The sequence below is a fragment of the Carcharodon carcharias genome, chromosome 4, assembly GCF_017639515.1.
Source record: "Carcharodon carcharias isolate sCarCar2 chromosome 4, sCarCar2.pri, whole genome shotgun sequence".
In the NCBI taxonomy this organism is placed as follows: domain Eukaryota; kingdom Metazoa; phylum Chordata; class Chondrichthyes; order Lamniformes; family Lamnidae; genus Carcharodon; species Carcharodon carcharias.
In genome coordinates this window covers 43,130,100-43,145,105 of record NC_054470.1, presented here as the reverse complement: position 1 = coordinate 43,145,105, position 15,006 = coordinate 43,130,100, and the positions used below count along the sequence as shown (strand labels likewise).

General features: G+C 47.5%; 1 protein-coding gene across 2 annotated transcripts in view; it reads left to right on the top strand.

The window, feature by feature from the left end:
* auh (AU RNA binding protein/enoyl-CoA hydratase) overlaps positions 1–15,006 on the top strand; it is a 361,819-nt gene that overhangs the window by 16,859 nt on the left and 329,954 nt on the right. Inside the window, exon 1 of one of the 2 annotated variants that reach the window (XM_041185258.1) lies at positions 10,264–10,406. The exons of the other annotated variant lie outside the window; for it this stretch is intronic. The gene's annotated coding sequence lies outside the window, so the exon portion shown is untranslated. Of the gene's footprint in view, positions 1–10,263; positions 10,407–15,006 lie in introns of those variants that run through there. 2 annotated transcript variants of the gene reach the window in all.

The window sequence follows — 15,006 nt, the reverse complement described above, 5'->3', positions numbered from 1 at the left end:
TTCCGCCAGAATAAGTCACACTTCTCATCACTTTCTACTCACACTTTCACAACCCATCACACATCCACAGGGATCTCACTCACTGTCAGTTCAAGAGACATCACCATTCATTCTCTCACACACACCTTCATTGTTCTCATCCCATCCATGGGATCATTCACCACCCACACATGCCAGGCATACTTATCATCTGGGTTAAAAACAAAAAAACTGCGGATGCTGGAAATCCAAAACAAAAACAGAATACTTATCATCATTCTGCTTACACTCTTTCCATTTGTCTTCATGCAGGACAACTGGCACACAACAAAAGGGAGAGGTCGCAGACTGGGAAGGAATGCCTGAAGTCAAGGTCCTCATGGACTTTGAAAATAGTCATTCAGCTGGTTGGTGAAGATCTGGACCATTCTAATGCTGACAATGAGGTTGGCGGTGCTCAACTAAGTGAGGATCCAGCAGTGCAGCATCCATCAGACCAACATGCTGTGAGAGATGTGTCCTGTTTCACAGGCCACTGCCATGCACTAATTATCTCTCCTTGCTTTTGCAGGCACATCTGGGAAACAGCTGAGGGAGTCCAGGACCCAGTTCCTCGACTCAAGCCCCGAAGACACATCAGAAGAGGAATCTGCTGAAACCCTCATTAAAGACCCATCAAAGCGCTCACCCGTACCCCCCCTACCAGTGCAGAGACACACACTTTGGTGGGACCTAGCTTTAGAGCAGCCTCGGGGTCACTGAACAGATTGCACTGCCTGATCCAGAGCAGGTGGAGGCAGGGACCTCCCAGGTTTTTGGCACTCGGAGGACTGCTGGAGACCAGAAATCTGCTGAGTCCAAGTCAGATGATGGGCCTCTGGACTCAGTCATACCTCAATTGCTGGAGCTGCAAAGATAAGCTCAGAAACATGAGGAAGGGATGTTCTCTGCACTCAGATTTCAAGGCAAAAGGCGTTTGTCCATCTTCAGGGTGAGGTGATGGCGCGTTAGCATGCCGACACTAAAGTCAACACTGGTAGGATGGCGGATGCCATGGAGACCTTGGTTCAGGAGATCGGTCCTGAACCGCTGTGCGGGCTGAACTCCAGTGCTGATGCTATAGTTGGCTTCCAACAATGTCAACGTCGGGGGGTGTGTGGCAGCTCGATTTCACCCCCCCTTCTCTCCTCCTCAGGGAGTCAGCCAGGGGCCCTCGGGCACTCATAGAGAGGAGGATCAGCAGGTGCACATCCTAGGGCTAATCACCCAGGTGACTCCCGGACTGTGCAGCCCACGCAAAGCCCCTCTTCCTGCGACTCAGGAAATCCAGCCCTCCAGGTTCAGGATGATGCCACTGCCACACAGCAGGACCCTGGAAGCAGGCCGGGGCTCCCATCACACACAGGGCACCTCTGCTGTGGATGCTGAGGAGCACCAAGATGTAGCGCAGGGTTAGGAAGGTAAAGAAGATATTGTTGCACAGCCTGGGCACAGGTGTTAATAACTTGTACATAATGTTCCCTATTGTAAATAAACTGCCAAGAATGTCTCCTTATCTATGGCTCCTTGTTCTGATGAGCAATATTCATGTCACTCAGATGTGAAACCTTGGTTCCTGCACAAGATAAAGGCAGGTGTCTCAGTTCATGGCCTCTTCCCTGTGCTTTGTGCAACCTTCCCAGCACATTAATGATGTGCCTTCACTGTCACTGGCTACATCAGTCATGCCTGTATCTTGAAGGAGCTTATCATTGCTGCCAGAATGCCCTGGGCCAGCTGCACAGAGTTCCATCATTCTCTGTGTGCTCCTAGCACCTTCAAGATGAAGCTGGCGCCTCATCTCATCAGCATTTGTGTCCGGTGACAGTGTGGTTCTGAAGGGTTCAGCTCACAAAGGATGCCATAGGATCAGGAGAAGTTTGAGCTTCCTCGCATCTCCATGATATAACCCTGTTCATGGAGTGCAAGTGAGGTGCCATCAGCTAGACAGGAGTCAGACATTCACATAAGCTATATGAGGACCTATGGAGTGTCCCCACTGCATGTCGTCATCATCCTCCTGAATGTAGGGACTTTTGGGCATCCGCTGTGTCTCCATGACAGGAGTCTTATCACAGAGGGCATTTGCACTGCCATTAGCCAGACAGGAGTCAAACATTCACAGATGCAATGAGAAGATCTGTGGTGTCTTGTCACTGCTGGTTGCCATCATCCTCCACAGAGTTAGCAGCTATGAGGGCCTACCGAGCACGCCCGCCTCATCTGTTCAGTGTGATGTTCTCATCACCGTCATCCTCGCCTTCGGGGACCTCCTCACTCTCATCCCCATCGATGTCCTCCTCATTGGAGGAGACGTGCAGCTCCTCCACCTCCTCCTCAACCAGCCCCTCTCCCTGTTGCAGTGCCAAGTTGTGAAGGGCGCAGCAGGCGACGACGATGCGTGACACCATCTGTGGGCTATATTGTAAGGCTGTACCAGACCGGTCCAGGCACCGGAACCTCATTTTCAACATTTCGATAGCTTGCTCTTCCAAAGTGTGAGTTGCAGCTTTAGCCTCATTGCACCTTTTCTATGCTTCACTCTGAGGCCGCAGCATGGAAGTCTTCAGCCATGTCCTCTGGGGTTAGCCCTTGTCCCCGCAGAACCATCCCTGCAGCCTCTGTGGACCATGGAAGATGTCAGGGATCTGAGACCTACTGAGAATGTAGGAGTCGTGGACACTTCCTTGGATCAGTGCATAGACCTTTGGATGCGTTTGTGGTGGCCGCACACCAACTGAACATTCAGTGAGTGGAAGCGCTTGCGATTGACGTAGACCGCTTGTTGCCATGAAGACCTGAGCACCACATAAGTAAGTCGATGGCATCCTGCACCTGTGAAAAACCTGGGATCTGGGAAAATCCCAGCGCTCTTGCATTCTGGCTTTCCTGATCCCAGGCAAAATGCACAAAGTTGTCTGCCTTTGCGCAGGTGGCATCTGTGACTTCCTGGGTGCATTTGTGTGTGGAGGCTTGCGAAATCCCACATAGGTCACCTGTGGAGCCCTGAAAAGAGCCACTGGTGTAAAAATTGAGCACCGCAGTCACTCTCATGTCCCCTGGCAGTGGATGCCCTCCATGTCTCCATGGCACCAAATCCTGCAGTAGGAGGCAGATGTGACCAACCAGTTCCCTGGACATGTGCAGCCTTCAGCAACACTTCTTTTCAGTCATCTGCAGGAAAGAAAGGCGGCCTGTATGGACCTTGGGTCTAACTAGGCGCTGACCAGCAACGGCTCGCTGTGGCTCTTAAGCGGTGTGTGCATTAACCCCAGCCGCCCCTTCTTCCTGAGGGTGCTGCTCTTCCCTCCGTCCAGTCAGATGCCTCCCATCGCTCGATTCTACATCGTCTCTGCTCTCTGTAAGTCATGAGGCATAAAGCTAGGTCACCAGGTTCCATGCTTCTGATGTACTCCTCCTGCAGGATGAGAGATGCATGGGCGTGCTAAGAACCTCTCTTGGTTAAACCTGAAGGCCCCTTAATGCATGCTGGCGAGCGTTGGTCACCACTTATATGGTCAGAGTTTAATGCGCTGCATGGCTGCCTGATACCCCACCCTCCACTGCCCCACTCCACCTGACCGATTGGTGGCAGCTTTGCCCTCTGGACTTGCATGTTGTGCTGTCATGTTGAAATAGCAAAACTGAGCATCATTCAGCGTTCTGTTCACAGAATATTTCCTGGATGCAGTAAAATAGAAACTTTTTGCTGTAAATTCAAGCCTGAACACTTGTGCGTTGTTGTGCAGGCATTCTCCTAACTCTCACTGCAAGGCTGCACTGTTAACTTGAACCATTGGGGTGACTGTTCCAAACCTGAATGATGACATTGTAAGGGGCTGTGAGTGCTTCCATAAGTGACAGTTCCATGGCAAATTTTAGCAAGGAGATTGTACAATGTGCCTAGTCATCCAATTTTTTTGCTGTCCACAAAAATGCTCGTTAGTTTGCAGTCTGTGCATGAAGGGTAAAAAGCTCTGGAGCATTTGATGGCACTGTGTTGCTTGAGTGGGCAGATAAGCTAGAGGCCTGACTCCAAGCATGTCAATGTGGTTGCGCCTGAACTGACACAGCTGTGGCAGAATGGTCACTTTATACAAGGTTTCCTTAATGTGTGGCTGCTTCCCTGCCTTCCCTCCACGTGCTTTTGCACTACCATCAGCCGCAGTGCAACCCTTGCTCCCCCACAACTTGCCTCAACTGCAGCCTTTTGGCTAAGATCAAGTGCCGTGAAGGGATAGCTATAACTAGTCAAGCCCCAAACCATGGGGTATGTAATATCGTTAGGGTGGTGGTGAAGGACAGCGAAGGACGAACACCCATGGATCGTGCCTTCTTCATTATGCGAATCCTTTTGGAGTTGTGTGGATTTGAAGCTGTGGAGATCTGCTTGCAGGACTTTCCCAGTGCTGGATACTTCGGAGTGACCTTCAAGAATGTGGCTGCCTGCGTCAAGTTCCTGAGGGTGTTTGAGGCGAAGAGAGATCAGCTGCAGCTGAGGAACCTGACGGTGGAGTCACACTTTGCTCTGCTATTGCAACGGGATCGTGTGGTGACTGTGCATCTCTACAACCCCCATGTTCCTGTCACCGATGTGCTCACCTTCCTCGCCAGGTACATTGACGAGGTTGGGAGCTGCATAAAGGTTAAAGTCGCCTTTGGGATTTGGACAAGCAAACGCCAGGTCATGGTCACACTCAAGGCGGATGGTAAGGGATCCATCCTCCACCCTCCTTCCAGCTTCGCTATCGGGGGAAGCTACCTTGTCTACACTGGGCAGCCCAAATTTTGTCGCTCATGCGGCAAGTCTGGTCATGTGCCGACCAACTGCAGTGCCATCCTCTGCAAGAATTGCAAGTAGGACGGGCACCAGACAAAGGACTGCAAACAGCCTAAGTGCTGCAGCCTGTGTGGCGAGGCAGGCCACCTCTACAAGACCTGCCAAACGCTGCCTCACTCATGCATAGGCAGCCAAAGCCAACAAGGGGGAAGCAGAGGAAATGCTTAGTGTTATGACTACCAAGGACACTTGCAACTCTCCAACCACCAAGGCTTCCAATGAGCACAATGGGACAAAGGAAGACACGGAGAGAGACAAGGTGAAGGAAAAGATTGAGGCAGCAGACAGCCAAACAACTGCATGGCACCCTGAACCTCCCACTCCTCAGCAAAGCGAATCAATGGAGGAAGAAGCAGCAGAAAATCATCAGGGAGAGTGGCAGCTGGTGAAGAGAGCCAAAAAAAAGAGGCTAAGAAGTGACCAAGCCACTTTCCAAACGAGTGGCAAGAGGCATCTCCTATCTGATATGGATGACAAGGGCTCTTCGGACGAAGAAGGGCAAAGGAGGATACACAGAAAAAGCGGCAAAGCTCTAGGGAGTTGGAGGATGAGACACCCGAGCTCCAGAACATTGGAGACAATGAGAGCAGTGCACCCCAACTTTGCCCACAACTTGAGGAGGCCTGTGCACCCCACTCCCAGGAATCTGGGAGCAGTGAAGTGCTCAGCGCGCCCCAGCTGTGGGAAACCGGGAGCAGCAATGCCCCAGAGTAGGAGAGGATCAGAGAGACTTCTCCAACAGAGAACAATTCAAAACTTGTTCCTTTGCACAAAGCCCCCAAATGCCACTTGAGTAGAACTACTCCAATGGGGCAGTTCAGGACAGTTTCCTCAGCCCATCCAAAGTGAGACAATTTGTGAACACAATAGGTATGCAGGAGCAGACCAAAGGTCTGGAACTCTCAAAGACAACAGGTTTGGTAAGCGATAAGATGCTTTAAAAATGGGGATAAAGATTGCATCCATAAATGTGCTTAGCAATAAATCTACTACGCGATGTGTTGCAACCTTGGGCCACCTTGCCCAGGTCAAAGCTGACCTGTTTCTGCAGGAATGTGCGATACCGCACCTCAGCAATAGTTACGATGGTGGCCCCATGGGCCAACGATCTGGTCGGGAGGAAACGGCTCTCATTCCTCTGGCCTGGGTATTCTGCTGCGGGGAGGCAACTTCACCATCTCCGAGGTTAAGGAGGTGGTGGGCTGCGCCTCCACGTAGCAGACGTAATGTATAATAATGCTCCACTCCGGTTAATTAACGTGCACTCCCCAGCACAAAAGGGTGAGCAGCTGGCGGTCTTTCAGCAGCTCCCACTGCTGCTGGCGATTTCCAGGCCGGTCATTCTGGGCGGTGACTTCAACTACATCACCGATGCGGCTGGACGATCTGGCAGGGCCTACAGCAGATAGGACGCTACGTCCAGATCCCTGATGGGAACAGTAAAGGATGCCAAGCTGCACGACATCTTCAGCAACCCTGCAGATGAAGCGCAGCATAGATGCACCTGGCTGCGGCCAGACAGGTCCGTCTGTTCCAGGATAGACTTCCTGTTTGTGGCCTGAGCATTCACAGTCTGATCCACCGACGTCAAGCCGGTGTTCTTCCCTGACCACTGGCTCCTACTGGCTGACTGTCACTTACAGGAAGACCAGAGGGGTGGCAGGGGGACATGGAAGCTGAACGTGCAACTGCTGACCCCAGAGAACATTGAGGAACTCGAGGGATCACAAAGGTTGAAGAACCGTGAAACCTCTCTTTGAGTCCCTGACACACTGGTGGGAAGCGATCAAGGAAAACATCAAATGGTTTTTCATCCTCAAAGGCGTCAAGAAAGCTAGAAGGGAACAGAGGGAAATGTCCTGACTCCAGAAAAACATGCAGAACCTGCTCCGGCTGCAGTTGATGGGGGTTGATGTCAAGGAGGAACTCCAAGAGGTGAAGAGCCAGTAAGCCTTGCTCTTTGCCTCGGAAGCCTCCAACATCACCTTCCGATCCTGAGTCCGCACTGTGGAGCAGGATGAGACATGCTCATGTTTCTTCCTCCAAAAGGTTTTACAGAGTGAGCTCTGTGATCCGCAGCCTGATGGAAGAAGATAGCTCAGTAAAGTCATCGCAGTCTGACATTTTGAGGATCAGCAAATCCTATTATGCTGGATTGTATGACATGAAGCCGACAGACAGCGTGGCCTCCCAGTCCTTCCTGTCCTCTATCACAGAGGTCTTAGATGACAGTACACGGGAGAGCCTGGACAAACCGCTAAGTCCTGACGAACTGAGTTTGAGTCCTTCGAGAAGAGTAAGACTCCCGGCAGCGATGGCTTGCCGGCTGAGTTGTATTCGGCTCTGTGGGACTGGATTGGCCCAGACCTGCTAGAAGTGTACGAGAGTATGCTTCTGGCTGGCAGCATGTCAAAATCCATGAGGAAAGGCATCATCACCCTCATCTACATGTGGAAAGGGGAAAGGGAGGAAATTAGAAATTGACGACCCATTTCACTGTTGAATGTGGACTATAAGATTCTGTCCAAAGTCTTCGCCAATTGGGTCAAGTCTGCTCTGGAATTGGTGATCCATCCTGACCAGACCTGCGCTGTGTCCTGCAGGAAGATTTCTGACAGCCTTGTGCTACTCAGGGATACAATTGACTATGTGCAGGACAGGGGGGTGGACACTTGCCTCATCAGCCTGGATCAGGAGAAGGCCTTTGACAGAATATCCATCACATGATGGATGTGCTCTCCAAAATGGGATTTGGGAATCCGCAACTGGATCCAACTGCTCTACACTAACATTAGTAGCACAGTCTCAGTCAATAGGTGGGAATCAGATAGCTTTCCAGTTAAATCTGGAGTCAAGCAGGCTGCCCTCTCTCCCAAGTCACGTTTGTGTATTGCATAGAACCCTTTGCTGAGTCCATCAGGAAGGATCCGGACAAAAGAGGAGTGACGATCCCAGGCAGTGGAAGCACTCAGGTCAAAGCCTCTCTGTACATGGATGATGTCGCCGTCTTCTGCTCGGATCCACTGTCGGTGGGCAGACTAATCCACTTCTGTGACTAGTTCGAACTGGCCTCAGGAGCCAAGGTAAATCGTGGGAAGAGTGAGGCCATGTTCTTTGGGAAATGGGCAGACCGATCCTTTGTCCCCTTCACCGTCAGGGCTGACGGCCTGAAGTTGCTGGGGATATGGTTTGGAGGGACCGGGGCATGTGTTAGAAACTGGAAGGAGCGAGTGGCTATTGTGGAAAGAAAATGGGCATGTGGGAGCCATACTCCCTCTCCATTGTGGTTAAGAACTTGGTCATCAGGTGTGAGGCGCTCTTGCTGTTGCTGTACGTGGCACAGGTCTGGCCCATTCCACACTCCTGTGCGAGGGTGATCACCCGAGCCATCTTTTGCTTTATCTGGAGGTCGAAAATGGATCATGCCCACAGGGATGCGATGTACAAGCCTCTAGACAAGCGGGGAAAAAACGTGCCCAACATTGCCCTCATTCAGATTTGTGTGCGGCTGCATCAAACTCGGTACGCAAAACACCAAGTGTCACAACGTGCTGAGGTTCTACCTGTCCCAGATGTTGCGAAGGACGGGTCTAGCTATGCTGCCGTGGAATGCTCCAAGTAGTTGGACCATGCCATACCACCTGCTCCTCATCGAAAAATTTATGCAGAGAAACACCTTTGACCACAAGTCCCTCAGGCAGTGGTCGGCACGTAACGTCTTAGAGGCCCTGAGGGAAAAGGAGATGGTGGATCCTGTTGGATGGTTCCTCAAGTAGACTGTCAAACTCATTTGGCAGAATGCCTCATTGCCAGAACTTTCCAACAAGCACCAAGATGTAGCTTGGCTGGTGGTGAGAAAGGCCCTCCCCATCAGATCCTTCCAACACAACAGGAGTCCCACCCCTTCTACACGTTGCCCTCGAAGTAGCTGGTGGGGGTGTGTGGGTTGGGGGGTGGGGGGTCAAGGCCATTGTTCACCCCCTTGTGGATTGTGCCTTTGCAAAGAAGGTCTAGAGAAAGATGCAGTGGTTTCTGTTGCGGTTCATCCTGAGCAGCGTGTTGACACAGGACTCTGTGCTCCAAGGACTGTTCCCAGGGACACACACTGAGACAAACGTCAACTGCAGCTGGTGGATCATCAACTCAGTGAAAGACGCCCTTTGGTCTGCCTGAAACTTGGTGGTCTTCCAGTGCAAAGAGTTGTCCCCGACTGAGTGTTGCAGACTAGCACATTCCAAGGCCCAGGACTACGTCCTGAGGAATGTACTTAAAACTTGGGGCATCCGCTGCAAAGGCCCAATGGGGAAAAGTCACTGTCTAAGACCTTTCTGCCATAGTGCACTGAGGGGCTGGGAAAGCTCACAATGAATGTATGCATTGAATACTGATTGTGTTATAATTGTGTTGAAGCACCTCAGAGTGCAACATGATCTATGCTGATAACTCCAATACCAATTGCACTGTCTGACTTTCTGTAATGATCATTTTGAAATGATTGTAATATTCATTGATTGTATTGAAGCACCTCGTGATCCATGTGTATAAGTTGAATCTGATTGCACTTTTTGTGATGGCGATTTAGAAATGATTTGTAATGTTCTTTCAGATATTTTATGAACAAAGTATTTTTCCAAAAAAAACTTGCCTCAACTGCAGTGCAGCTGCTGACCCCACCGCTCCAAACTCGCCTCAACTGCAGTGCAGCTTACCTCGGCACCACACTGTTAGCTAGCTGGGAAAATGTGACTTGCCTGAACCTGCATGCCTCAACCTTGAGTTCCAACAGGCGACCCTCGCGAGCACTGCGCAACGTTACTGTGCACTCATCTCCAAGTTCCCCTCGAAGTGCAGCTTGCCAGGTGCATGCCTTATGAATGCTGTTTTGAAGGCATACCAACATACATGGATGATCCTGCGTGGGGAGATGATTCCAGCAGCTTGGCTTATAATGATATGCAGATGTATTACAATGAAGTTCCTGACTTGTGGCAGTGGGAAACGTGGCCCGCCATTGACGGACGGAGTGGACAATTGCAAACTAGTTTCACGATGTCATGAAACTGATTTTTGGCCTTCCCGGCATATTGCTTGCTCACGCCTGCCATGATGCCCAACGCCAGCAGGCACAAAAAATTCTGCCCATTGTTTCACCTCATTACTAGCCATATTTAGCATATTTCAAAAAATGTTGTTCAGTAAGATTACTAGTTATATCTTGAGAGCCACTGTGTAAAATCACATATGCCACATTTCAAAATGTAATAATTATAATTCCAGTTTTGTTATTTAACCATATGATGATGAGCTTAATAATTAGTAGACTAGATATAAATGATGGGCACAATAAGTTACTGAAAATTAAACAACAGAGTCATGCCAGAATTGCATAACCCATGAACCTAGGGTAAATGATTTGTGTAGTGCTGATGTCATGAGATGGCTATTTCCTGGTAAACCGCTAGTCATGATTCATTAATTTGTTTTAAACAAAAGTACTAATGTAGTTGAGATGTGCCAGCTGTGACTTCAAGGGAAAATAGACCACATTGTATGTATATGATACACAGTACAGCATTAAATTATAATCTGTTTATTAGATTTATATTTTAACATGTTAAGATCAAAACAGTTTTGTTTTATTTTACTGAAACATTTTTAAAGGATGACTAATAATACAAATTCTTCAATGCCCACGGTTTTTCAGAGTCTATGGCACTGTTGAGCTAATTTCTTTTCTTGTGATCTGAATAGTGAACTTTGTGCAGTGTATGAATTGCAGATTGTTTTTAATGCTCTGAGTGCAAACTTACAAGGATTGAGTGCAAAGTTTATCCTTCCATTACTGTAGGTGCAATAGTAATAATGTATAATCATAGAATCTTACAGCCCAGGAGATTGTTTGGTAATTGTGCCCATGCCAGATCTTTGAAGAAGCTGCCCAATTTAGTCCCACACTTCAAATTTTTCTTCATAACTCTGCTAATTAGTCCTCTTAAAGAACGTGCACAATTTCTTTTTGAAGGTACCTTTGGATTCTGATTTCCTCACCCTTTCAGGTAGTATATTCCAGACCTGAACAACCCTTCGGTTGGAGGGAAAAAACTGTCTTATGTCTTATGTAATTCTTGCCAGGTTAAATCTATGACCTCTTTACTGGTCCACTTGCTAGAGTAAGCAGTTTCTCCCTACTTGTTCCATAAAATCCCTTACAATTTGAATACATCTACTAGGTCCCCCTTAACCACCTCTTCTCTAAGGAGAACAATCCTAGCTTCTCCAATCCTTCCAATCCCTCCATTTACCTGAGGTTTCTCATCCTCTTTCTACCTTCTCCAAGACTTTGACAACCTTCCTAAAATGTGATGTCCAAAATTGTGCAATGTTCCAGCTGATGCTTAACTAGTGACTTGTAAAAGTTTAATATGACTTCTGTTGTGGACAGGAGTGAGTTAATTTAAATAGCCCTGATTTTTCCCCTCTCCGCCCATCTGTAAACAGAAAGGTGTTTTGATTTGCGTTCCCCTTTATAAGTGGAGACGTGTTTCCCAACCCCTCAGTTTTGGTGTGATCCAATTTTTTATAAATCACCTCACAGCAAGTTTGAGATTGAATTCAGCGGGTTAGTTTATTTGCATACACTCAAAACACAGATTGCAATGTAGCCCCCAGTAGGAGGGATAGAGAAAGAGAGATTTACAGGACAAAGACCATAGAGAAAATAATTATTGCTTTATGTGTATCCAGAGTCCAGAATCAAAGTGCAATGATGTATTCTTTCACAGAGGTCGGCAGGTTGAAAACTGATGCTGGATAATTCACTTCCAGTAGAGATGATTTCCACCGAGATATAGGTACACAAAGATGAATCCATCTTGTAGTTGATGGTACAGAGGTTCTAGTTGAGACAATGTAGATGGGGCCAGGCATTCAAACCTGGACAGAGCCCCTTTTCTGTCCTGCAGCTTCGTGGATGGAAAATGGCAGACTGAGCTTTGCAGTTGAGCAAGACATTATGAGTGTCATTCTCCCTGCTAGACGTTCATATCATATGATTCCCATCTCTCTACACCAGCTTTGCAAAGGACATGTATCCCTTTGTCTGGGCTCCTGAGATTGTTACTGTTCCAACCATTAAGTCTTGAAGGAGAGATTGTGGGTCCTTTGTCCTTGCGGACAAGTCAGCTCCAGCTGGCCAGGCCTGGCTAATGACATATAGATGGCCTTTATATGGTTCACTTTGAATTTGGTCTCTGCAGGCCACTGGGGGTTGTTAGGTACTCTTCAGAGATAACGAGGTGTCAGTTTCTGCAAAACTGCCATATTAGCTCCTATTGTTCGAGGGTCACAGCCAGACACAGTTTCAGTCATTATAAAAAGGGTCCATCTTTAAAATTTTAGAAATTGGCCATATGAGGTCTTAGTTCCCTGACACTTCCTTGTTTGTATTCAAAGCGGCACTTGCTTAGCAATAACCTGCTCACTGACACCCAGTTTGGGTTCTGCCAGGACCACTCAGCTCCTGACCTCACTACAGCCTTGGTTCATACATGGGCAAAAGAGCTGAACTCCCAAGGTGAGGTGAGAGTGACTGGCCTTGAAATCAAGGCTGCATTTGACCGAGTGTGGCATCGAGGTGCCCTAGCAAAACTGGAGTCAGTGGGAATAGGGGTAAACTCTCCACTGGCTGGATTCATACCTAGCACAAAGGAAGATGGTTGTGGTGTTGGAGATCAGTCATCCTGGCTCCAGGACACCACTGCAGGAGTTCCTCAGGGTAGTGCCCTCAGCCCAACCATCTTCAGCTGCTTCATCAAAGACCTTCCTTCATCATAAGGTCAGAAGTGGGGATGTTTGCTGATGATTCCACAATGTTCAGCAGCATTCCTGACTCCTCAGATACTGAAGCAGTCCATGTCCAAATGAAGCAGATGGATGTAAATAGGTTGAGTGAGTGGGCAAAGATCTGGCAAATGGAGTTTAATGTGGGAAAGTGTGAAGTTGTTCACTTTGGCAGGAAGAACAAGAAAACAAAGTATTACTTCAATGGAGAATGGCTGCATAATTCTGAGATGCAGAGGGATCTAGGTGTTCTAGTACATGAGTCACAAAAAGTTAGTATGCAGGTACAACAAGTAATTAAGAAGGCTAATGGAACGCTATCCTTTATTATGGGAGAGATTGAACATAAAAGTAAGGATGTTATGCTTCATTTATACAAGGCATTGGTGAGATCACACCTCGAATACTGTATGCAGTTTTGGTCTCCTTATTTAAGGAAGGATGTAAATTGGAGGTGCTTCAGAGGAGGTTTACTAGATTGATACCTGGAATGAGTGGGTTGTCTCATGAGGAAAGGTTGGACAGACTGGGCTTGTTTCCACTGGAATTTAGAAGAGTGAGGGGCAATTTGATTGAAATATCCAAGATCCTGAACGGCCTTGACAAGGTGGACATCCAAAGGATGTTTCCTCTTGTGGGTGAGTCCAAAATTAGGGGGCACTGTTTTAAAATTATGGGTCACCACTTTAGGACAGAGATGAGAAATTTTTTCTTTCAAGGGTTGTGTGACTTTTGAACTCTCTGTCTCAGAAGGTGATGGAGGCAGGTTCATTGAATATTTTTAAGGTAGAAGTAGGTAGATTCTTTGTCATAGATTCTTGTTAGGCAAGGGATTCAAAGGTTATCGGGGGTAGGTGGGAATGTGGAAATCGAAACACAAGAAGATCAGCCATGATCTTAATGGTGGAACAGGCTGGAGGGGCCGAATGGTCTACTCCTGTTCCTATTTCTTCTGCTCTTGTGTTCTTATGTTCCTAACAGCACTGTGGGTATACTTACACCACATGGACTGCAGCGGTTCAAGAAGGCAGCTTCCCACCACTTTCTCAAGGGCAGCTGGGGATAGGCGTAAATGCTGGCTTAGCCAGCGAAGCCCATACCCTGTCAATGAACGAAACCAAATGCAATGCTCATGTTTACAAAGCTAAGTATCCCATATATTTTCTTAGTTCCATATCAGCTTGCTCTGCCACCTTCAAGGATTTGTGAATCAGCACCCCTAGGTCTCTGTACTCTTGTAGCCCCCTCAAATTAGTAACACTTTGATTATACTGACTCTCCGTGTTCTTTCTCCCAAAATGCATCACTTTATACTTATTCACGTTAAATTGTATCTGGCCATTTCACCAGTATGTCTCTATCTTCCTGAACTTTGCTATATCCTACTCACAAAACTTAGTAACATAGTAAATAGTATTGTCTGCAAACTTGAAAATTGTATTTCCTATACCCACATCCATTTTCTTGTGATATATAAGAAAAATAGTGGCCCAGTACTGACTTCTGGGCGTCCCCGAAGTATACTTCTTTCCAGTCAAGAAAATATCCATTCATCACCACTCTTTGTCTCCTATCCCTTTAAACAATTATGTACCAAAATTACCATAGCCCCTTTAATCCCATGTGCATCTATTTTTCAAATAAGTCTGTTATTTGGTACTTCATGAGAGGGCTTTTGAATGTACAACAACATCTACTCTACTTTCATGACTTCCATTAACTCTCTCTGTTACTTCATCAAATAACTCAAATCATGTTCTTCAGACAGAATTTGCCTTCAACAAATCCATGTGGGATATTATTAATCTGCTTTTTCAAGAGAATTTTGCACTTGACAATGGTTACTAGTAGTTTTTCTCACCACTGATGTTAGACTGCCTGGCCTGCATTTTCCAGGTTCCTCCCTCTCTCATTTTTCAGGGTGTAAGATTTGCAATCCTCCAGGCTTCTGGCACCTTTCCCATATCCAAAGAATATTGAAATATTGTGGTCAGAGCTTCTGCTATCTCCACCTTCGCTTCCCTCAGCAACCTGGGCTCCATCCCATTCCATACTGAGTGATTTATTAATATTGAGTTATACAAACCTATTTAGCACCTTCTTTGTATCTATTTTTGTGCGATTGTACCAAATAAAAGATAAGGCTGAAGCATTTGCTACAATCTTCAGCCAAAAGTGCTGAGTGGATGATCAATCTTGGCCTCCCCTGGAAGTCTCTAGATCACAAATGCCAGTCTTCAGCCAATTCAATTCACTCCATATGATATCAAGAATGGCTGAAGGCACTGGATACAGCAAAGACAATGGTC